Source organism: Amblyomma maculatum, unplaced genomic scaffold (genome assembly GCF_055883805.1).
Source record: "Amblyomma maculatum isolate TAMU_Amacu unplaced genomic scaffold, ASM5588380v1 scaffold_24, whole genome shotgun sequence".
In the NCBI taxonomy this organism is placed as follows: Eukaryota; Metazoa; Arthropoda; class Arachnida; order Ixodida; family Ixodidae; genus Amblyomma; species Amblyomma maculatum.
Genome location: NW_028146749.1, coordinates 3,247,501 through 3,272,037, shown reverse-complemented (window position 1 = coordinate 3,272,037; position 24,537 = coordinate 3,247,501). Strand labels below are relative to the sequence as shown.

The following is a 24,537-nucleotide window of genomic DNA, read 5'->3' as shown; positions in this document are numbered from 1 at the left end:
TTTTTGTCCGATGAGGTTCCATGCTTCACTGAGCTCCTCATCATCTGTTCCCAAATCAGTGATTGCCTTTATAATCAAGGGTTTTCGTGCCAAACCACTTGTATTAATTCCCAATTCCTCACACAATAGCAACAGTTCCGGTTTCTGCAGCTTTTGTAGGTCCATGATCGCTCCGAGTGTCGGCTACTTCCAAAACAACAGTGCAAACTACCAAACCTAAAGGCGTTTCAACACTTTTTACCAGTTCTAAAATCTAACCCTGTTCTAGAACCTGGTCCACATCAGAAGAAAAGCCAAGCACTCACCCACACATGCGATCGATGTTCCGAGCTGCTCTCTTGTTGGCCGATTGTTGCGCCTGCTTGTTGCTTGAGATGCCACCTCCGATCACCAGATGTTGTGACTTGTAGATTCTGATCCACCTCGAATCACCAGATGTTGTAGCTTGTAGATCCAGATCCCACCTCCAGTCATCAGATGTTGTGGCTTGTAGATTCAGATCCCAACGCTGGACACCAGTTGTCGCGACGCTGGGGCTACGTCGACCCGGCCTTCACTTGGTAGCGTGCAGAGACTCGGGGTTGAAGTAGGATTGAATCTTCGAAGTTGGTGAAATATGTACAAGCAGGTTTAATGGCACTTTGAGAAACTTATTTACAAGATTATTTACACGAAAAAGAAGGGTACATCAGCAAAATGGCAAGCGTTAAAAGTTCATAGCGAGAAGCATCTGGATGAGCCGTTTACCCAGGGCTCAGAGAGCCCTTTCGTGCTCTGCAGCGTCCTTAAAACCCCCTATGTCCAGCCCCTCTCTGAAGATGCTGACCAACCAAATCCCGGGCACGCCCCTCAGATATCGGCATCCAATCGAACACATCACTGCACTGATGGTCTGAAGCACTGACTGGCCCGGCATTGTTTCGTTGAGCCTGGTCACTTGTTGGCGGGAAAAGCTTGGGAACGGCGAGGAGGTACATTACTATTCTTCAGCCAAGAATCGATAGGCAGCTGGTTCCGGCAAGTGGATTTACTTCTCAGAAACCCAAGTGCACGTGGGCGCCGCATACGCTCCCAGCATTGTCCGTTTTCGACAATTGCAAATCTTTCCTGCATTCCCGGGAAATCATTTAATGGCCGTATGCGTCATGCTCCTTTCTTGTCCTGCACGTCAGCGGACTTGTCACTCTGTCGTCTCCTTTGTACAGTAGGCATTCCTTACTTGACCATAGCGCTTCTCGACGGGAAGGGTGAACAAAAGAAAGAAGCACTTCCTGCTATTTCTCGCAGGGGGACGTTTCTTTGTGTTTTTCCAGACGTTCTCTTGACGGGGTCAATTTGGCATTTGCAGGGTGTCCACAAAGCAAAACAGGCTTACAAAACAGGATTCCTGGAAACAGGCTCACTTAGAGCCATTGGACCATCACCACATACCCACAGCACTTATCCATGCCCACAGGCGAACAATAGAGCGCGCAAATGCGGATGCACGGTCGTAACAACCACTACATATTGGTTCATGTGTCTGATACCTCAGTATGCCTTTGTTTATGAGTCTTACATGCAGGATCAGCCAGTTGGAGATTTTAGGTCTTTTTTATTGTTTCCTTTTCCATCTCTGACACATCCCCAAAACTCACGCATTCATCCCGTTTATTGAGTCTTGCCGTACGTACAATATTAGCCGCAATAACAATTGAGAACGCCGCGACACAAAATATTCTTAATTCTACGCGCGGTTTTAACAAACTACGTACGGTTGGAGCTGCAAGACGCGCGACCCTGTTGCTACTGGATCACTGAATGAAGATGGGAAAACGCACTGTTCTATCGGGGCCCAGCTGAGTCACAATCACCTACATGTGCAGAGCAGGGCAGTGAAATGGATTGAGAGGCGCGCGTCCAAGCAACTGCAACCGCCGCCGAAACGAGAGGAGTCGACATCGGGCACGCGACGAGTACGGATCGGGCTGCAGCCTGCCGACGCGGTAGCGCGATGCCGGCGGTGTTCGCAGCGGAGAGGTAGGTTTCCTTTCTCTCACTCCCACTCCCGCGCAAGCGTTCCCGTGCTGGCCTCTCTCATCCTCCTTTCCACCTCTCCTCTGGGCGCGCATGCGCAGCTCCGTAGAGGCATTGCCGCTGGTGCGATTGCTGGCGGCTGATCGGGCTGGCGGCAGCTAGGTCGGTGCCCTGTGTTTATGCCGTTTTTTCAGGGTGCTTCTCGAGGATATCAACGTTCCAGCGCACGTTCAGCTTTTGATCAGGTGCGTGTGCATCACTTACAACTTCGGGCTGACGTTTATACTTTGTAAGTGTATGATGTGGCTTTGCGTTGCAGAATGCCGTTGCCTGCGCGCCAACAAAGGAATTTGAATCGCGCGGTGTGATATAACGCAGCGCTGAGTTTGAAAGTTGTCGGCACGATTTCTTGAAAGTATTGATGGAACTTTCTAGCGTTAATCTGTTTTCGAATGTCGTGCGCACTGTGTTCAAGTGGCAGAACCTGTGGTGAGGCGCAAGGCGGAATGTTGGTTCAGCAGCTACCTCGGCGTTCAATAATGGCGGCGCCTCTCCTAACTGCCTCCGCCTCCGCATGAATACGCGCGCAATCGCGGTTGCTGGTATGTGTGTGGGCCGATTTTTTGAAGTCGTGGTGTTGTCGCGCTCTTGAAATCGCTTATTTTTCAAGCTGTAACGCAATTTTTTTATTTCTTTCAGGTGCCGTAGTATTGGAGAGACTACATCATCGGGCCGAAGTCGGCAATCTTGGAATCGAGGGCTACCTGGATGAATGTTTGGATTATGTGCCAGTATGCGTTGCCGCTGTCATTGTGGATTAAAATGTGTATACATGTACCTGCTGCGTAACTCATCCCTAGAAAATGGAACATAGCTGCCCTCTCCCTTCAGGTATCCGGAGAGGTAAACACCCGCAGCTACTCGATGAGACCAATATTCCATAGGGCCTACAAAACCAATAGGAAGCCTACTGGTTTTGTAGGTCTATCAGATTATTGACAGCTATGGGTGTACTAGCATTACAGACCTATCTGTTTTATCAGATGCCATAGGACCGATAAAACCATAACCTATACGACCAGTAAACAATTGACCTATAAAACCAATACTCCAGCAGACCTGTAAAACCTATAGGCTAGAATACCCATAAGACCAATACTCTGGCAGACCTATACAACCAATATCAATAATCTGATAGGCTATTAGTTTTCTATTGGATTTTTTTGCTAGGGATAATACTGGGTGAGGTTACAGCATTAAAGGATACTGGTTTATATCTACGGCACTCACACGCCATGCACGACTATCCTACGAGGGTGTGAAGGAGCAAGCAGTCGGAGGTTGCAAGCCCGAGCCATGGATGACAACAAGGACAAGTGAGCGGATGTCTATACCATGAGGTAATGCTAATTTAAGCATCTAGATCATCATCCTCAGCCTGACTATACCCACTGCAGGGCAAAGGCCTCTCCCATATTCCTCCAATTAACCCGGTCCTGTGCGAGCTGCATCCACTTGACCCCTGCAAACTTCTTAATCTCATCCACCCACCTAATTTTCTGCCGCCCCCTGCTACGCTTCCCTCCCCTTGGAATCCAGTTTGTTGCCCTAAGCGACCATCACTTATCCTTTCCTAGCGCTACATGTCCTGCCCATTTCTTCTTCTGATTTCCGTTAGAATGTCAGTGAGTTGAGTTATTTCTCTGACCCACTCTGCACGCTTCCTATCTCTTAACGTTATCCCTACCATTTTTCTTTCCATAGCCCTCTGCGTTGTCCTCAACTTTAGTAGAACCCTCTTTGTTAGCTTCCACGTTTCAGTCCCATAGGTAAGTACAGGTAAGATGCAACTGTTGTATACTTTCCTCTTGAGCGATACCGATAAACTGCTAGTCGTAATCTGGGAGTACTTGCCAAATGTGCTCCATCCCAGTCTTATTCTCCTTGTTATTTCCCTTTCATGGTCCGGATCTGCTGTTACTACCTGTCCTAAATAGATATATTCGCCTACTACTTCCAGTGCTTCACTACCTAACGTAAACTGTTTTTCCTTCCATAGGCTATTAAACATTACCTTAGTCTTCTGCATATTGATTTTCAAGCCTACTTTTTTTACTTTTCCTGTCTAGGTCATCATTCTTTGCAATTCATCCCCTGAGTTACTTAGCAAGGCAATGTCATCAGCGAATCGCAGATTACTAAGGTATTCTCCATCTACTCTTATCCCTAACTGCTCCCATTCTAGATGTCTTCTTTCTTAGATTCTAGCATCTAGATGTCACTGCATAAATTGTTCATGGTTTTTTGTGCACCTGTTTCTGCTTACAGCTTTTTCTTTGTTTGTAATGTAAATTATTTGTGTTTATTTGATGAATCCCCCCCTATGTAATGCCCGCAAAGGCCCTTAGGGTATTTGAAATAAATAAATAAATAAATAAATAAATAAGTAAATAAATAAATATGGGTGTGTAGTGCTAACAGTAAGTGCTGGAGTAGCTCGGTGCAGTAAGCAGCCAACAAGTGTGGCAGTTACGAGACGTAGTGTTGGGTTGAGTGCTGGGGTATTATAGCGTATAAGTGTGTATTGCAACCCAGATTCAATTTCAGTTTGGTGGAATGACTATACAGGTAATTCATTGGGTATAGGGTGTGACATGTCCAGACGATACCAACGACAATAGCAACAATGTGGCCTCACAGATTGACACTCATATGTTTTAATTGTTGCTATAAATGTTTTTCAGACACTTAACAAATTGCTATCCGTAGCAGAAACAATACTCATGCACTGAAAAATAAAATGAAAATACTGAATATAATGCACATATATATACCTTGGTACATGTATTGTACATGTAGGGAGCCAAGCATGCGAAAGTTGTCCAGAATAAACGAGCGGCTGCGTCTCCAAGACTGCTGACAGTAAAAACAAAAAAATGGCATGGACACATGTAAACACTGAAATGAAGTGAGTGCTCCACCAAGCAGCATTGCATATGAGATATCAGTCCAAGTTTATAGTCTACTAACACGTATACAGTAACAAGGCAGCTGCAAGTGACCTGAAGGAAGTTAAGCAAGCTACCTTCCTGGCCGCATTTTGGCAGCTCGCTGCATTCGTTACTCTGGGCCTCAAGTGAACTACTGTATATTGTGTCATAGTGTATATATATATATTTTATTTTTACCTACCCTGTCCTTCCTCCCTATCGTTCACCTCTTTGATTTCCTCTACCCCTTCCTCGCTATCCCTTTAATTCCACCGCTCCTGTTCAGGTGCTTCAGATATCAGATACCGGGGCTGGCAAACATCTTTTCTTTCCTTTTGTATATGTAATAAAATAACCACAAACAACAAATGCTGCTAATGCTCATTTTAAATTAGAATCAGATAAGCAGCAAGCTGACACAGTATAGTGCCTACGTTGTCGTGTTGCGCTGTCGCAAGTTCCTGATAGAAAAAAAAATGTATTTGCGCAAAGCTTTGTTGGAAACAATTTCATTCCTTCCAAAGTCATTTTTTCTATACTGCTTATATATCGATACATGTTCTGATAAAACACACGAGTTTTGCACCGTCTTCAGATTGCTTTCCAAAGCTAGAAGGTGGCATCCATGCCACAGAGATATAAGTGATTGACAAATTGCACGCTAATTTCGATGTCATATCTGCAAGCTCAAAAACAATTAAGTATCAGGTTCCTGTTTAGCTTAATTCACTGCTGAATGACACCTCTCGCATTGATTTCGCGGACAAAAATGGACACGACACCCACCTACCGCTGAGCGCACTATGCCAAAAAACAACAGCAATGACAATGGCTTACGTGAGAAGCGACGGCCGATGTCAGATCGTTGACGCAGACATCGCAAATTTGCTCGGTACCCATGAATCGAACGTCCGACTTTTGCAGTTGAATTGTTTAATGTTAAGGGTGTGTTGCACTACCTCCGCTACAGCAAAACCACGCCAATAAACTGAGAGACTTTACAAACACTGCCCGAATGCGCCGACGACGTCAATCTGGACGCCGTCGGCGACAACGAGGAAAGAGCCGAAAAGCCCGCCAGCCCGCCACGAACCTGGGGACAAATTCAGACTCAACTAGGCACATAATAGTCAGCATTTAGGTACTTTGTAAAAGCATGGCGTTCAATGCGTTTGGGGAAATCTAGGGACAAACTTTTAGCCGAAAAAACCCTATTCATGGCGGGTTTTAGTCTCGCCCCCTCGCCACTCGGCGAAATTATGGCGGCCAAACGTCAGCATTTTCGGTAACGGCGGCACATCAGTTACGTCATGACGCGTCAATTTGACGTAATTTAAATATGCTTGCGTATCACGTGGTTCACGTGACATAGCTTCAGCCAATCAAATTTGAGCATCGGCTCCTTCCCAGTCCGGGGTGGTGCAGTGGTAAGACGCCCGACTACTGTGCCGGAGTTCCCGGGATCGAATCCCGGCCTCGGCGGCTGCGTTTCGATGGAGGCGAAACGAAGTGGCGTCCGTGTGCTGTGCGATGTCAGCGCACGTTAAAGATCCCTAGGTGGTCGAAATTACTCCGTAGCCCTCCACTACGACCCCCCTTTCTCTCTATCCACCTTCACTCCCACCTTCATCCCTTCCCTTACGGCGCGGTTCAGGTGTCCACAGAGCAAGTGTGACAGATACTGCGCCTTTCCCTTCCTATGAACCAACCAACCAACCAACCTTCCCAGTATGCCATTATTTTCATCACAATGGTTAATCGAGCGTAAGTGTTCTCCAAACCACCATCAGTAACTTTGCTTCCACTCCAAAATCATTCGTATTTGTCATCCAGGCAACAAGGATAGCTCCGGTTGAAATCAATTTTCACGGCTACCGGGCTACGTCATTTTGACGTAACCGCTAAAAGTGCTTGCCTCAACTGATGGTTTCGCGCCACAAGTTTGAAGCACGTGACTCTTTTCAGATCCAATCAGAAAGACAATATGGCGCCGCCAGGGGAAGGCGAATATCGAGGATCGGGCCCCATGTTATAGTGTTCTACAATTGAGAAGTGTGCCGTCTGCCACCGGCGAGCTGGTCGTTTCAGCGATGACAGGAGAGAGGGCGCTGTGTGCAGGAGCGCAGTGAGCGCGGAGCAGACAGCTGGGTGAACTGCCTTCGTCACCGCTAGTTCAATCGGACTCCGAAGGCGCGTAGCAAGAAATTGTGTCGCTTTAGCTCCCACACGATTGTCTAAATGTATTAAAACGGTTATGTTCATGAATAAAACAACTAGTTCCCTATAAAATAAGCGGCCGTCGTCAGGGAACGCCAATACAAATACAGGCAATGTAAGATACAGATTGCCGACGAACTGACACGGCAAGATATATTTCCTGAACGTATTGGGTGCTTTATTTCTCGAACACTAGCGGGAGGTTCAATGACGAATGTCTAACGTATTTCTATGATCGCGTAAATTTTTAATATTGGATGCACCGGTTTATGCGGGCTAGACTGAAGTCTTCCATCAATTCGCTCGCACGTACTGAAAACGCAGTGAATGGTGTTTTAGGCTAGGCTAGCGTACTTTTTGCGCCACGTGTAAATAGAGGTATGCGAAGATTGCTTGAAGACAGAAATTATGCCAGCGCTTACGGATGACTTTATTTAAATGTGGGCGAATACATATGAACTGGCAGTCCTACTCAAAACGAAATGGATGAATGAGAGCACATAACAATAAACGAAACCACATAATGGACGACGTGAAAAAACAAACAAGAAAAATCGCGACTTAGTGCAAGAATATGGTACAAACGTATAAAACTGTATAGAACTATATGAGATTATTAATGAACTGTACTAGGCCGTGAATAAATTAAGCTGCTAAATTTGAAAACACACAAGAGAAAGGCAGAATGATTAAAGTCCTCAAACACGATTACTTGCACCTCCTCAGCTTTAGGTGCTTTACCTGCTCTGCTTTAGAGGTCTGGTCTTGGTTGAGCGACTTGACATAAAAACGCAATCGTGAGGACGTAGAACTTCACTAAGTGTCATTTCTTTATCATGAGTAGGGCAACCAAACTTCGAAACCTCTGCGCTTTGCAAAAACAAAGCAAATTCACGCATGCTATTTGCGTTAATCTTTCTTGAACTAAAAAAAAAAAACGTGAAAGACTCTTCCAGCGTGTGCACGAGCTTTGCAAGCTCCGAGGACGGATAAAGAAGACCTCCGTGGTCGAAGTTTGAGATAAATTGATTTTCTTCTTTTTGTGCTTCGCACGATTTGCTTGAAATGAGATAAGCGGAGCAAGTACTGCATTTTGACTTCTTCATGAACTTTCTAGCGACATATCCTGCAATATAAGCTATGAGACGGCTAGAACTGTGCCTAGTGACGTATCTGTGGTCATCTGAAAGAAGGGAATCAAAGTAGCTTCGACGTCCTATATAGCTCGAGCCTCCCTCGTCAACCAAACGGTCAAGCTCATCAATAGGATTTGAAAGAAGCTGGGTAGGTTTCTCGCTTGTACGGCTAATTCCAAGTAAGGAATTCACAATTTCAGCATTACAATTTCCTGTCTTTTGGGGGCTTCGCTAAGTTGTAAAATGTCAGGGCATTAACTGTCACTAAAAAATTGAGCCGGCGTGGGATGATCGTTGCAGCCATTAAATTGCCTCACGATGCCGAAGAGGTTTTCTAGTTTGTCTTGGCTTAGTCTCGATGTGATAATGTATGTAAAGCCGCATTTTGCAGGTAAGTAGTACACGAGGTCGACTGTGAACTGCAAAGTTACCCGAAGGCCTTCCGGTGCTGTTGCTTAGGAAACCATGCTTTGAGTCAACCATGCTTTGAGTGTATTTCGAGAAGGGAAGGGTTCGAATAGGGAAGGCAGCAGAAAGAGCGCGCAATGAGCAAGAAGAAAGAACGAAAGGAAGGAAAAGAGCATTCAGTAAAAGGGGGGGGGGGGGGGGGGGGAGTCATACGAGACGGACGGAACTGTTACTGTGCTCTCTGCAAACATGTGTTTTCCTGCTTGACCAATCATTGCTCTTCGCTCAACAACGCTCCATAGTACAACAGCCAGAAAAGCAACGCGATGCAACAAAATTCACGCAGGAAACGAGTCGCAGAAGCAGACGCCCCAAGCGTTTCCTCTGCGGCGCGCGCGCTTGTGATGCGCTCCTACGGCTGACAGCGCCACCTACGCTTTTCATCGCTCCGGCGACCACGTCGCTCCCATTGCCGCGCGCCGAAGACGGCACACTTCCCAATTCTAGAACACTATACCCATGTTAAAAGAGGGTTTTTCTGAGAGCTGTCTCTGAACGCAACCTAAAGGTAATATGCATACACTGAAGACAGGAATTGATTACTGTCAGTGTCAAGACGGGTAGTGAGTGCTATAGTATGGGTACTAGTAGTACTATAGTAGTATGGTGGTTAGTTCACATTACACTGTAGTTCACATGTAGCTATAGTGCCTAGAATATCCTTAAGGTGGCGATCCCACTCCAGCGGTGAAGAGACGACATTTTTGGCGATATTCATACGCCTACTGCGCCTCACTAGTTTAGTTTATAAATGTGACTTTAATATATTTGTAAAGTTTATTTCCTTTCCTTTCTAATGGGGCATTTGGTTTATAAATAGCTGCAACGATGTTTAAGCTGTAAAGGAAAACACAAAGGTAAGAAACGGCTTTTCAGCTCTACTTGTCTCGGGAAAAGCAAAATTGTGCAAAATCTTTTCCACCTAGGATAACACCGTTCGAGATGTTTTGAGATTAGATGTTAATGAACAAAGTTAAGCATTTTTATTACTGTGTATCGCATAGTTTATTAGCCACGCGCCTGTGAAAAGTGTATAAAACAGGTAATTATACATACAATAACTTTCAAGATACGCATTCTGCTGCAGAGATTTTTTGCGCAGTTGGAGGTCGTACATAGTTCGCTTTTTCCTGAAAATATCATCTGTATGCTTCATTTAGTGTAAAAGTTATTTGGGATCAAACTTTAACTGTTCAAGTAATAAGCTTTTATCTGTGCTGAAATTTCGCGTGGAAAAACTTTACACCTCGCTGTCAGAGGATAAGCATCGGTTTTGTTCTACGACTCTCGAGGAATGTGCACTGTCAGGATGATTTCAGCTAATTTTTTCGTGGTTCACTTGAAGCGCGCGAGCTCTTCATGAAATATTTTAAGCATGATTGAAATGCTCCATGGCTTATTTGTTTCTGGCGAATATAACTTAAAGGTTCGGGCTTTCGTTCCTTTATTCAACCGGTAACAATTATCAACTACAAAGTGTACAAAAAGCAAATAATAGTGCAATAACAGAGCCACGTGTGATAAACGTAGTAGGTAGCGCCATCTATGAAATTTCATGTGCACTAAAATGTCGCAGTTCAGAAAAATTACGAGGATAGCGCCACAAACACCCTGAATCGAGGGGTATTTACGAGAGGGTATTGTGCTTCTACAACGTTTTCCCTCTGCCCTTTCCTTTCCATCGGGCGAGAGAGGTAAGCACTGGCGAGTCGGGTCGAGTGGTCGGGTCGAACTGAGGTGCAGGTGCTTCGCGCATGCGCAGTAGCGCTACTTGAAAATGGTCCCTTGACAAATGTACACTTGCTTGCTTTGAGATTTATTTATCGCCTCGAATAAAGTGTGTCATACTGTTTGTGTGCCGAAACGTTGCCAGCTAAGGCTCTCGCGCTACTTACTTACTCTACTTACTCAGCAAGATATAATCGTGGCGGAGACATTGAAATTTTTTTTTCTGGTTTTGTTTTGTAGTCTAGTAGCGCCCCTCGCGCCGCGCTTTTATCACAAACAACAGCACGGCGCTGGACAAAGAAGAATTTGGCACTAAGCGTCTCAGTGCAAGCAGCGAAAAAAAAAAAAACAGTTCGAACCCGAACGCTGTCGGAGCTGGTTATTCCTCGTCTTAGCTCCTCCACAAAGCTATCTTCAGATGTTCGCGGTGTTAGCATATATTGTGAGGATGTGGAATATAGACTCTTTTTTTTTTTCAGTGGCAAGAAGAAAAAATAACTTCCCCTTTCTACGATAAAATGAATAGTAGGGCACGGAACCATAACACTGCATAAATTAATATAATATAATTTCAAAGAGCGTCTCCCTAGGAGAAATTGCACGAATACTTGTACCCTCTACCACTTTACTGGTACAGATAAAATGTTTCGACAGTCTGCCAAGTGCAAATTGAAAACCTGAACATGCACAAGCATGCCTCTTCAACCTTCCCACTGAAGTTCCTATATAGCGCAAGCAGTGCAGGCTCCAAAGAAAAGGAGAAAAAATGATATAGTGGGCAGCCGAAGATAATCACCAGCGTTTCAGTCATGTTTTTTTTTTTTTTTTTCCGAATGTTGCGTTCCGGTGATGATAGTAAAGGTGCCGCAGTAGCTGCCGGGGATATTTTCGGTGAATGGGCAAGTAGCTTCGCCAATACAAAATGTGAAGCTTCGCAAAATGTGAAGCAATGTGAAGCTTCGCCAATACAAAAATGTGATGTTGAATCGGGTTTTGCCACTGCATTTCCGTCATTCCCCTGACTAAAAATTAAAAAAACAACGATGAGGCTCAACGCTGCTGAACCGAACGTCGAGCTTAGCTCAAATGAGAGAAACCACTGTAATCAAGAGTTCGACGAAATGCAGTCTGATCAGGTGGTGGCATAAAAAAAATATACAGGCTCACTGGCCAAGTCAAAGTTTCATGAAAACATACTATCGTTTCGACAGCCCTACAGCTTCGTTGTTCACAATGGAGAAACCAGACAAAAAGCATTCGTTAATATCTTCTTCAAATACTTTGACTTGATCAGTGGCCCTATATATATATATATATATATATATATATATATATATATATATATATATATATTATGAGAGAAAACACTGAATTGGTTTCCCGTTTGATGCTTTTAGTTGCGCTTATTTTATTTATTTTATACGTGCATGATGTCCCGTCCTCTTCCCAGCTAATTCCGCTTCGTGAAGGGGGATATACCGCGGATTGTCCGAAGCATTACGGCGTCTAGGGTAAACCGTTGATGCATTCGGCAGGGAAGCTGGTTCGGCGTTCATTTTGCTATAATGCTATACCTGCCTAGCATCGCCTGCTACCGCGCTTTGCCGCTGTGGCCGTGGGCGTGGAGCGTTCGATCTATTTTGCCCGGGCACAGTGAAGACGGCGATGTTGCTATGGTGATGGCACTGTTTACGATTCTTAGAAAGACGCACCACTCGCGCAAGTGAGCAACAGAGCTAACGCTCTAAAAGCCCGTCGGCAGGCAGAGCGTTTCCAAACGAATGGGGCCCTTATCTCGAGTAAGGTAGATACCGTGTCACCCAGGCGTCCACTCACCCGCCGTCTCAACGCCCAACTTGTTGACTTTATATTTGAACCTTGTTTTGAAGCAACTCGGCTTCCTGTGCTCTGAAAGGTATCCGATCATGTTAGCAAAGTGACATAGAAGCGTGTGAGAATTTCGAAGCATACAAAGAACGTGCTTCCGTTTGACCACATGAAGCAAAACCGCTAGACTGCATTGGTATGGAAAAATTCACAAATTATAGCACATGCCAAATCTGACCGAACGCGATCTGAACGATGCGTCTAATCGTTTGGCATTTGCAGGAGAATATTTAGTAAGCATGGGCGCTCTTGCATGGAGTAAAAATTGGGCTCTGATTATTATGTTGCAAATGTGTGAATGTACAAGTGCCACATCACGAAATTATTTACTACCAATACATAAAGCCGAAAGGCGTGCTCAACACTAAAGTATACTTGTTGCATACGTGTGTGTGCCCTGTGAAATGAGTACAATAAAGTAGGCTACAAGCTACAGTAGTCCACCCAATATATTGATTCAGAAAGCGCATGCATCATCACGGGAAGCTGCAGCAGGACAGGTCAGCGTCTTCCATATAGCATGCTACTCTTCACATCAGATTTCAGTGTCAAGTGAAATTCTGCAGGAGAAAAATGTTTCTAGGAGATTGATTGTTAAAATTTTATTCTAATTGCCTGAAAATACTGTGTTCCTTTAATTGCACACACACACAAACACACACACGCACGCACGCACGCGCGAGCGAATAAATAAAATGAAGACTGTGGAGCATCCAACTGGGAGTAGGGAAGTGGCCGCCATAAGCGCCTACAAAACTGTCCCCGTTAGGTCCTTTCTTCTGGCAACCTTCCTTTACAACCCCTTCTCCCCTTCCCCCATTTCCCACATAGTTTAGTGTGAATGCGCCTCCTCAGTGCCGAAGAGAACATGAATACATGCCGGCCTCCTGCGCGATAAATAGCCTCTTGGTGGATTTCACATCCATTTCGGAATGTCGATTCATCTCAAAAGGAAAAAATTGGCAATCGTTCACTTATTTGCACATTGTAACTTACCAGCTGTAGTTTCCAAGATTGGACAAGCACGAACAAAAAATAAACAAGGGCGACTGTTGACTGAAGTTCAGCTAATTATAGCTACGTTATCATATTTGTAATCACGTTTGATAAAGCAAATTTCTGGTGACCGCAAGAACTGACAGCTTCCACTACAGTCAAGGAGTGTTCCGATCCTTACTATATCTATGGCATCAACAATAGGGAGGTTTAGAATATGGTACCCCTACCGCTTAGGGGGACAGGGCAATAGCGCGGGTGACAGTAGGAGCACAATTCTCTATTATAGTGCGCACGCTCCGCTATTAGTCTATCCCACTTACGGATAGGGTCGCCGTATTCTAAAGCTCGCTAATGATCACTCGATTGCACAGCCCAAAAGACGAGGATCAAAAGAACACAAGACAGGCGCCGACTTCAACTAAGGTTCATTGACGAAGTGTGCAGAAATAATGTCATTCGCTTTTCCTTTTCACTCGTACTAAGATTGCACTGTGCAATCATGTTGACACCCTGTTTTATTTGTGTTCAGTCAAGCTAGCCTACTGCAGTCCAGTCCAACCCCCTCACGCTCGGCGGGTAGGAGCAATGTTCGTGGCTCTACAGCGGAAACTATACTTCGTCTCACAAGATATCTGCAGCACTGCGAAAGGCAGAGGAGCCCGTTCAATTGTGCTCCTAAGTGCCTCTCGCCTGTGCGCACTATAATAGAGAATTGTGCTCCTACTGTCACCCCCGCCAATTTGGGGGGGGGGGGGGGGGCGAGAGGCGCTTAGAAGCACAATTGCCTATTGTACGCGTGATCCTGGTTAGACCGGCTGGGGTGCCTCTGCCTTTCGCTGTGCTGCAAACATCTTGTGAGACGAAGTATAGGCAAGAGAGGGAAGACTCTAGTCCAATTGTCAGGGCGCGTATTATTCGAAGTAGTGGTGCGGTGGCGTGAAGAGGGGAGTTCAATGGGGCAGCCCATGCTGCGCAGGACGGGGACAAAATCCCTCCCCTTCTCTGCCTGGACACTGCTGTGGAGCCGCAAAAACCTTTGAAAGTCCACGCAGCAACACAAGAAAAGCGTTCAGGCTAGTTCAGGCCGTTCAAGTCGAGAGGGCTGGGTGGCTGGGTACTCAATTCTCAGTCATGGATTAGTGGCGTAGCCTGGTGGCAGAATTTGAACTACTTCCAAGATGGCGACCGTAGAAACGCCACTCCGCCACCTTAAGGCACTATAGTAGTGCGGTCTTTAAATGCGCTCTTTTTCATTTCGATTCAACGCACTGAAGATGGCGCGACGGACTCAACTGGCATAAAACCATCCAATAAACTAAAAGTAGTGCCAACATGTGAAGTTTGCTGCCCGCATCCTCTCCTGGGTACAGTGCCCTATCCGGGTGCCCTCGTTCGTCGTTCGACGCTCTCATTAGCCGAACGCCGTCGCGTGTCATGCCGTGTGTTTTCCTGCAGTTCGCACCTCTTTGTCGCTGCTCTTTGAAGTCTTTTGTTTCAAATGCCGGCTTGCTGCGCATTCGGGTGCAGCACAACTGAGCGTGATCGCAAGAGGTTATTTAGAATACCGTCCGGGAATCGAAATGCTGCTCGGAGGAAGGTCTGGCTTCATTGACTGGGCCGGGCGAATTTCAATGCACACACGGTCCATGGTGTTTTCAAATATTCAAAACTGGTTCTCTTTGCCGTTCAGCGGAGTGATATACACACTGCTTACCACTGATATAGTTAGTAACTTCTGTTTTATTAGGTTGTATCCTATTATATATGTGTTGACAATATTTTCTGGGATCTCATCTTCTACAGGTATACCTCTCCCGAATTTTTTCATGTTGTACAGAGCATGTTTAAATCTCATTTATGCCGCGTCTAGTTTGTTTGCATCTTGAACAAGTCTGTATAAATGTATACTTACAGTATTTTATCGATCCTGCTTTCTGTTTTCCACCATATATGTACACAAAGTAAAGCAATATGGTTTTTGCTGTTAATTGATGTTTCATACATCTTATTTTATTTTTACATATTCTTTTATGCGCTGAGGCAATAAACAACGTTATTAAATAAAACTGCTATCACGCTTCTCAAGTTTACCGGTAGCTCACAAATCAGTCAAAGTTGCAAAGAAACCACGCGGACTGCTGCTAAATTGTTCTACTCCGCCGGCTAGTTAATTTTTTTTTTTAAGAATGTTGCGCACTTTGGCCGGCGGCTGATAGAAGAACGGAGGTGAAGACGTGTTGAGCCAACGCAGACGTCACGTACGAATGATGTCACACACTGACAGTTGAAAACGAAACCGTTTCAGCGCAAAATATTACAAAAAAAAAGCTGCTACCACGCTTCTCAAGATTAACGGTAGCTTACAATTCAGTGAAACCTGCAAAGAAACCACACAGACTCCAGCTTCCGCCGCCTAGTTAATTTTTTTTCGAGCACGTTGCGCACTTTTATCAACGGCTGACAGACTCAAGGTGGTGAAGGCTAGTTAAACCGACGCCGAAATCGTGTACGTATGGTGACACACCACGACAGCTGAAAACGGCACCGTCTCAGTGCAAAATATTAAAAAGAATACCTGCTACCACCCTTCCCAAGTTTACCGGTAGCTCACAAGTCAATCAAAGCTGCAAAGACACCACACAGACTCCAGCTTCTGCAGCTGAAGTGGAAAATACATGGAGGACAACTGCTGCCACACTTCTCAAGTTCACCGGCAGCTCGCAAACCAATCAATGCTGCAAAGAAATCATACACAGACTGTTGCTAAATTGTTCTTGTCCGCGGCCTAGTTACAAATGTTTTAAAGCATGCCGCTGAGTTTGGCCAAGGGTGACGAGCTACGGACACGCGGAGATGACGGCGAGTTGAAGCAATGCCGAAATCGTGTACATGGGGTGTAAGACACAACTGAAACTATTTTGGCGGGAAATCCCTGTCAAAATTCGGTAATTATGTTTCAGCAGTGGGTAATATTTTAACCTGAACACATTGTGACAATATGCAAGCTGAAACACTCTGGTGAGACCCGGCACCAGCGCTTTTACCAGCGCACGGCCGCCTCGATCGGCGCGCGCTAGTCGCGCACAGCGTAGGTGGAGCCACGGACGAAATGCGAGAGGATGAGCGGCGCCGCCGGAAGAGGAGGGAGGAGCCGTGCCAGAGTTGTGCGAGTGTTGTCTGATTCTAGGCTGCGTGCTGCCAAGCTACCTTTCTGCATTTTATTCGCTTTTTTTTTTTTTTTTGCGCGAGTTTTGACAGAGTACAAGGACGAGGAACTTCGTTACATTTCGACTGCATCAAGGCAGATCTAGAAATAATCATGCATAGTTATGGCTTAGGACCAGCTTTGTTGTAATTTTTAGCAAGCATTTACGTAGAGATACGCAGAGTGCGATTTGTTTATGAAGTAGGCATATTAGCCGTTTTACTGACCTGAACATCAGCAGAGGATATATCCCAAGTGCAATTTTAAAGAGTCTTGTTCCTTGTACACCCTTGTTTGATCCATCAGTCTATTTTCCAGTAATTATAGCTCTCCGCGGTTGTGATAGAAACACGCAAGTGCAGATATGTGTGCATGACGCCTTGGAGAGCGAAGCACTATTCAGAATGTCTTGTTAGGAACTGTGTTTTGAAACATGCAAAAAGATGACCTCAGAGATACAATATTTTTTTATATATATTTGAAATTCAAAACCTTTTAATATGTGGGACATGGAGACAGAAAACTCAACTTTTCAAAAACGTGGTTGCAAAAAGTACATACTCAAACAGCAAAAATAATCTAGCAATACACACAAGACAGCAAACACACATCTGCCGAAGTGGCGTCCGTGTGCTGTGTGATGTCAGCGCACGTTGAAGATCCCCAGGTGGTCGAAATTACTCCGTAGTCCTCCACTACGGCTCCCCTTCCTCTCTTTTCACTTTCACTCCCACCTTCCTCCCTTCCCATACGGCGCGGTTCAGGTGTCCACAGAGCAAGTGTTACAGATACTGTGCCGTTCCCTTCCAGTGAACCAATTAATAATAATAATAATAATAATAATAATAATAATAATAATAATAATAATAATAATAATAATAATAATAATAATAATAATAATAATAATAATAAAATTGGCCTTAATCCATACAGCGCGAATTTTACAAGAGGTGGAAAACTGAAATTATTTATTCACTGGAAATTTTTTCAAAAGTCGGAAAGGCATGCAATAGCAGAAAAATGAAAAATTCGATAACTCTAAATAAAATAATCAAAAGGCTAATACTGATTGGTTTTCAAACATAACCATAGTTAATTAGGCAGGGGGCGCCTTCTCTTTGGTATGGGTTTCAGTGAAGAGCACTCTTTCGTTGGTGAGCCCCTTATGGGAAGCCCAGAACTTTCGGACACGGCTGCCACTATCTTCTGGAGAGTATTTTGAACAAAATCTTTTATTTCCAGCAGTGTTTCGACTCGATGACAATGAAAAATGAGAGAATTACATTTCTGCAACTCTTCTACAATATCACTTTGAAGTGCTGCAGCCACTGAACTTGTAGAAGGCGCAGGTATAAACACTGGTTAATCGGGAGGTTCTACAGTGTTCATCTCAGCAGTACTGCTCTGGTTAAGGGCTTCATGGGATAGCGTACTATGGTGCTGAGATATGTATGGCCCGTCCAAGCAGTTTTTAGACAGTGAAAAGACAAACCACCAAAGAAAGAGCGGCAGAGCGTAGTCACTTGTCTTGTGTGTTGCATCCAAGCAAACAGCAGCGGTTCCGTACTTTCTAAGCATATCCCTCATGAACTTAGACTGGAAACAAAGTAGCAATGTCTCCTCGCACTCACTGGCATCACTCTCTTCCGTGTCATCTCTGTTGCTGCTGTTTGCGTTTTTGGTTGGTGCATAGGAGCGATAAAGTACAGAACATTAGGGTTGCTCACTTTGTAGCTTTTTGACCAATTTACGATCGTTTTCTTGATCGATAGTGCTGAAGCGGTCTTTTTTAAGAATGTTCTGAATGTGGCTGTATATGACTCTACTTGTTGGAAAAAATGCCCTGCAGCTGCCAGTTGGCTTTTCCTTCCCAGGAAACAGTACATCGTGAACATAATAATGAAGACACTTTTTCACGTCGGATGCCGATGCAACTCCTTCTCTAACTAAAGCGTCAATCCTCTCGGCAACATTTTTGTCCATAGTCTCACCAAAACATTCAATTGCATCACACCTGTGATTTACATGGGATGCACAGTCGGCAATCGTGACATAAATCCTTCGTTCTGTGGCCACAGTTTCCAATGCTTGAAGCGCTTTGTGCAATTGCCTGACCTTGTTCGACTTCAGCTTCTGTTCGTTTCCATGACCGCAAGGCTGGGGGATGTCCACCTAAACATAAATCGCCATTATTTGAAATGTGCGTGCCTGAATTCATGCCAGTGCTAAAGCTTTGTGCCGCGTACGTAAACGTAGCTTTCCCTAAGCGCTATCAAACCAATTTGTATTTAAACATCTTGAGTAACCGTTGTGATATATATGAAAACTTTCTTGGCCCTGCAAAAGCGTACTTTTTAAACTCACGCAACTGGCAGTCTGCGTGAGTGAACATAAGTGGCCTATATGCATTGTATGGGCCATCTTCTGTCGTTCTTTAAACAGGTGGTAAAGAGATTTTATTGTGGGCTCTTCTTTTGATCCGTATCACGATAGCTCCCATTTTCTCAAAGTAAGAGGTAGTCTAATCTGCACCAGCGAATACTGTAAAATGTTGGAGGGTTACAATACATCAGTACGCACCGAGGAATAAAACGCGATGGCCAGGGATTTGGCATACAAGGCTGCACACACACACACACACACACACACACACACACACACACACACACACACACACACACACACACACACACACACACACACACACACACACACACACACACACACACACACACACACACACACACACACACACACACACACACACACACACACACACACACACACACACACACACACACACACACACACACACACACACACACACACACACACACACACACACACACGCACGCACGCACGCACGCACGCACGCTCTTTCTACTTTAAAGCAATTAAACACGAAAAGGAAGGATTTCGCGCAAGAAGTGGAAAACTTGCACGCAATAAATGTGCTAATGCTGTAGAACCTTTTTTTACTACCTCAACTACATGAAGGCCATCGATATTTTCTTGTTTGCTGTTAGCACTGTTGTTATATCACAAAGTTAAGGTTGCAGAGATAAGTACACACTGCCTACCTGAAAACCTCAACTCTAACAGGAGTTGGAAAAGCAAACGTACGAAAATCATATTTTCCAAAACAGGCCCCAAAGTGCGCGAATATGAAACATACTTGGTACGCGACTTATTATCACGCTTCAAATAGTCTGTCACAAATTTGTCTGTTACGCGGCTACAACCCCCCCCCCCTCCTCTCCCCTCCTACTAGGACTTTTCGCTGCCTCTTAGGCGGGAATTCGAAACGACGGGAGTTCTTTATACATTTCGGCGGTCGTATATTATCCAACCCTTCGTGAAAATACTATCGTGTTAGCCGTATGAAAATGCACGGTGTTTTTTTCTCTTGCCATTGTGTCGCTCCATACTATTCATAGATTCTTCACCAACATCTTCGGCATTAAGAGCGTCCATGAAACTTGTCTCCGAAGTTTCACTTGGCCGTTCCGCATCAAGCGATCTTGACCGGCGTGCTCGTCAGGCTGATACATACGCACGGTGTTTAGCTCGCCGTTCTTCCCACCCTTCGTCTGTTTCTTCGGCACGGCGCCGTCGCTTGGCCGCAGCAGATCGTTCCAGCCTCGCCTTGTACACATCATCCGAGCGCAGCTGCAGCCCCATGTTTTATCCCGCTCTAGCGAGCGCTTTCTCTCGGCAGCGGCCCTGCCGGCCTGTGAAGCCTCACCTCCGCCATCGATGGCGCTACCTGGGTCCCCGTCTCTCGGTCTGTCGTGACGTCACGTGGTCACGTGGTAACGGCATGACGTCACCGCTCTGGCTCTTGTGAAGCCTCACCTCCACCATCGATGGCACGAGCCGGGGCCCTCTCGGTCTGTCGTGACGTCACACGGTCACGTGGCGCGCAGCTGTACGAAGAGGTGCCAAACCATCAATGGCACAAAGTGCAATCAGTATTGCTTTCGCAATAAAAAGAGCATCGTACTGTGCCGAAAAACGTATTAGGCGGGATAGTATCAACGAGATTTCACGCTATCTTCCTTTACCACTTACCTTAAAGTCTGGGTATAGTTCAATCCACTGGGGCATCCCTTTCTCTTGGTTCCTTGGAGGTTGATTCTCTTTTTCTGGTAGACGTGCGTCCAATTTGTCGTTGCCGGACCCTGTGAATTAGGTTTCATAACGTTTCACATCTTAGCATTGGCAGCAAGATAGAGTTTAAGAGGCGCGGCTAGGCGACAGAAAGACATACGATATACGGAGGCAGCGGCACAAATTATAATCGTAGCGAGGCAACGGTATAAACAAGTGGCCGGTTCTGTATATGCAGATAAGCTCAATGCCGTATCATGTGATTTCAAGAAAGAAAAAGGGTATCATTTTGCTCATGGAGGGTTTAGGCGGGATGGGTATCTAACATTTTTTTTTTTCGTAACGATCACAAGCTGCATTTTGACGAAGAAAGTCCAAGGAATTAACTACGCGAATATGATGAATTCCTTCACTAACCATATAATTGTATGCACTAGGAGCACCATACATCTACTGCGACTTCAGTGCATGAAAGTGCAATAAAACAACACTGAAACATGCGCATTAAAACATTTTCACCTACCGAGTCAGCTTTCCCGTAGTACATTTCGCCGAACATGCAGACTTTCTGTATTTCTTTCACTACACGAAACGGTATATTGCCTGCATAGATCCTGTGGCTATTGTTGTATCATGGAGAAGAGCGTTTTGGCTGAAAAAAAAATGTATAAGGCATATGTATTCCTTGCAGCCAATGCTTAAAGCCTGGATCCATCGGAAGGGAGTCTGTAGCGATTCGAGCACTGGTGGAACTGGAAATAAAGAGGGAAAGCGGCTGGCTGGCTGTTTTGCAAATCATTTTATACAAAGGGGAGAAATCATTATGTTTCTCCATCCCTGGTTTTAGAAAACGTGTTACTGGTTCTTATTAATACTCACTGTGAAACTGTCGAAACGATAGAGAAGAAACCTTCTCATTACACCAGTCACAGAACAAAAAATGGTTTCATGCTTTGTTTTCATACAGTCCTTATACTTTCAAGCTCTGGGGGTCTCAGACCCCTTTTAAATATTACTGGGGGAAAGGGGGGGGGTCACGTCAGGTGAGGTCAGTTGACGTAGCACGTGACAGCAGCGAGGGATCCCCCCCCGGTGATTGATTGATTGATTGATTGATTGATTGATTGATGGATGGATGGATGGATGGATGGATGGATGGATGGATGGATGGATGGATGGATGGATGGATGGATGGATGGATGGATGGATGGATGGATGGATGGATGGAGGGACGGACGGACGGACGGACGGACGGACGGACGGACGGATGCATGGATGGATGGATAGATGGATGGATGGATGGATGGATGGATGGATGGATGGATTGATGGATGGATGGATGGATGGATGGATGGATGGATGGATGGATGGATGGATGGATGGATGGATGGATGGATGGATGGATGGATGGATGGATGGATGGATGGATGGATGGATGGATATGTGGGTGGGTGGATGGATGGATATGTGGGTGGGTGGACGGATGGATGTAATATAGGAGCGCTCCTTTGAATCAGGGTGATAGCAGTCTATCATGCTCATTTTCCCCCATACTTTATTATTTTAGATTGGTTAACCATACCATCATTCTATTTGTTGAATTTTTTCTATGTTGCTAACATTGTTACTTTTCTGCTTTTAAGCCATCAATCTTCCAATCGTTTTTTGCTAGCTTCCGCTGCATTCATTCACCCGATCACTGGTATCTTTAAACCCCACAGCTTCAGGAAGAGTGAATGCACCTGCATCGACTCCCGGATAGATACCACTGCATTCGAGTATAATATTGATACGTGGCAAGGTAAGGCCAAGAGATTTATCCAAGATGACTCCGCACACAGCACACAGAAACACAGCAGCGTTAACCGGGCACCAACCGACACTGCTCGCACGTCGTCTTCACCAAAACTCACGAGATTCTTCTTCTTCCGTCCTTATGCAGATATCAGTGCATGCACCGCCTAATGTAGCACTACCCCGCCGGCTGAAAAGCACCGTCCCGGTGCGTACTAGCGTCCAAACCAGGGTCCGTGTAGTACGGCTTGAGGCGTGCAACATGGACCGTCTCGGTGCGTGGTGTAGAGGTATGCTCTGCGGGGTGCAAGGGCGCAATTTCGTATGTCACTGGAGTGGCTTGTCGTAAAATTCGGTAGGGTCCTGTATAACGGGGCAAAAGTTTTTCCAAGAGGCCAACGCGACGAGCTGGGGTCCAAAGTAGCACGAGATAGCCGCAAGAATACTGGGTGTAGCGATGACAGGAATCATAGCGACGTTTCTGGGAGTGCTGGGAGGCTGCGAGTCGGTTACGAGCAACAACGCGGGCAGCATCAGCTCGGGCTATGGCGTCACGAGCGTATGAGCTGGCAGTGGCGGCAGAAGGGAGCAGGCTGTCAAAAGGAAGCAGAGGTTCACGGCCGTATAGAAGATAGAAGGGGCAGTAGCCGGCAGTGTCGTGACGCGACGAATTGTATGCAAATGTCACAAATGGCATGCGTTATGTCCCATTCGCGATGGTCATCAGAAATGTACATAGACAGCATGTCAGTTAATGTCCGGTTAAGGCGTTCAGTAAGCCCGTTGGCCTGTGGATGGTAGGCAGTCGTGAAAGAATGACGAACGTTGCACAACCGTAGGATCTCGTCGACTATACGCGCAAGAAAGCAATGGCCACGGTCGGTGAGCAGTTGGCGGTGAGCTCCGTGGACGAGTATAACGTCATTGAGGAGGAAAGCAGCGACATCAGTTGCACAATTGGTTGGTATTGCTCGTGTGACCGCGTAGCAAGTGGTGTAATCAGTGGCCACCGCAATCCATTTGTTCCCCGATGCGGACAGTGGAAAAGGCCTTAGAAGATCCAGACCCACTCGAGAAATGGTCTGTTGGGATGTCGATCGGCTGCAGGAGTCCAGCTGGTAAAACTGCATGATGGCTTTTTCCGGCGTTGACAGCGGTAACGAGCAGCCACGTAGTGGCGGACTGCGCGGTATAGGCCTGGCTAAAAGAACCGACGGCGCACACTAGTCGAATGTGCGAGAGACGCCTAGATGACCCGCTGTGCGAACGTCGTGAAGCTGTTCAAGGACGGCTGTGCGTAGGTGCTGAGGGACTACTAGTAGAAGGTCGGGGCCATCAGGTCGCATATTGTGCCGGTATAAGGTGCCGTCGTGGAGCACAAACGAAGGGAAGGGTCATGGCGATCGGCGCTGAGGCGATTAATAATTTCGCGAAGCTGAGGATCCTGGCGTTGCTCCCGACGAACGTTGGAAAAGTCAGAAATAGAGAGCACGCAAGCGTCATTGTCACATTCAAGTTGGCTTGGCGGGTCGACTAGATGACGGGACAGGCAATCGGCGTCTCGGTGCAACTGGCCAGACGTATAATAAACTACTGAAAAATTGTACTCCTGAAGGTGCTAGGCCCAACGTCCAAGGCGGCCGGTAGGGTCTTTGAGTGTGGAAAGCCAACACAATGCGTGGTGGTCAGTGACTACTGTGAATGGCCGCCCATACAAGTAAAGGCGGAACTTCGTAATGGCCCAAACTAGGGCTAAGCACTCACGTTCAGTGACGGAATAATTCTGTTCGGTAGCAGAGAGGAGTCGGCCGGCATAGGCTATGACGCGAGGGGAACCGAGCTGACGTTGTGAGAGAACGGCACCAATTCCATGACCACTTGCGTCGGTGCGTACTTCTGTTGGCGGTGACGGATTGAAGTGAGCCAACACTGGCGGACCGGTGAGGTGGGCAATAAGAGCGACGAAGGCGGCCAATTGTTCGTGACC

General features: G+C 45.9%; 1 pseudogene; it reads right to left on the bottom strand.

Moving 5' to 3' along the window:
* Nucleotides 1–18,359: 18,359 nt before the first annotated feature.
* LOC146171029 (uncharacterized) lies at nucleotides 18,360–21,303 on the bottom strand (annotated as a pseudogene).
* Nucleotides 21,304–24,537: the final 3,234 nt, after the last annotated feature.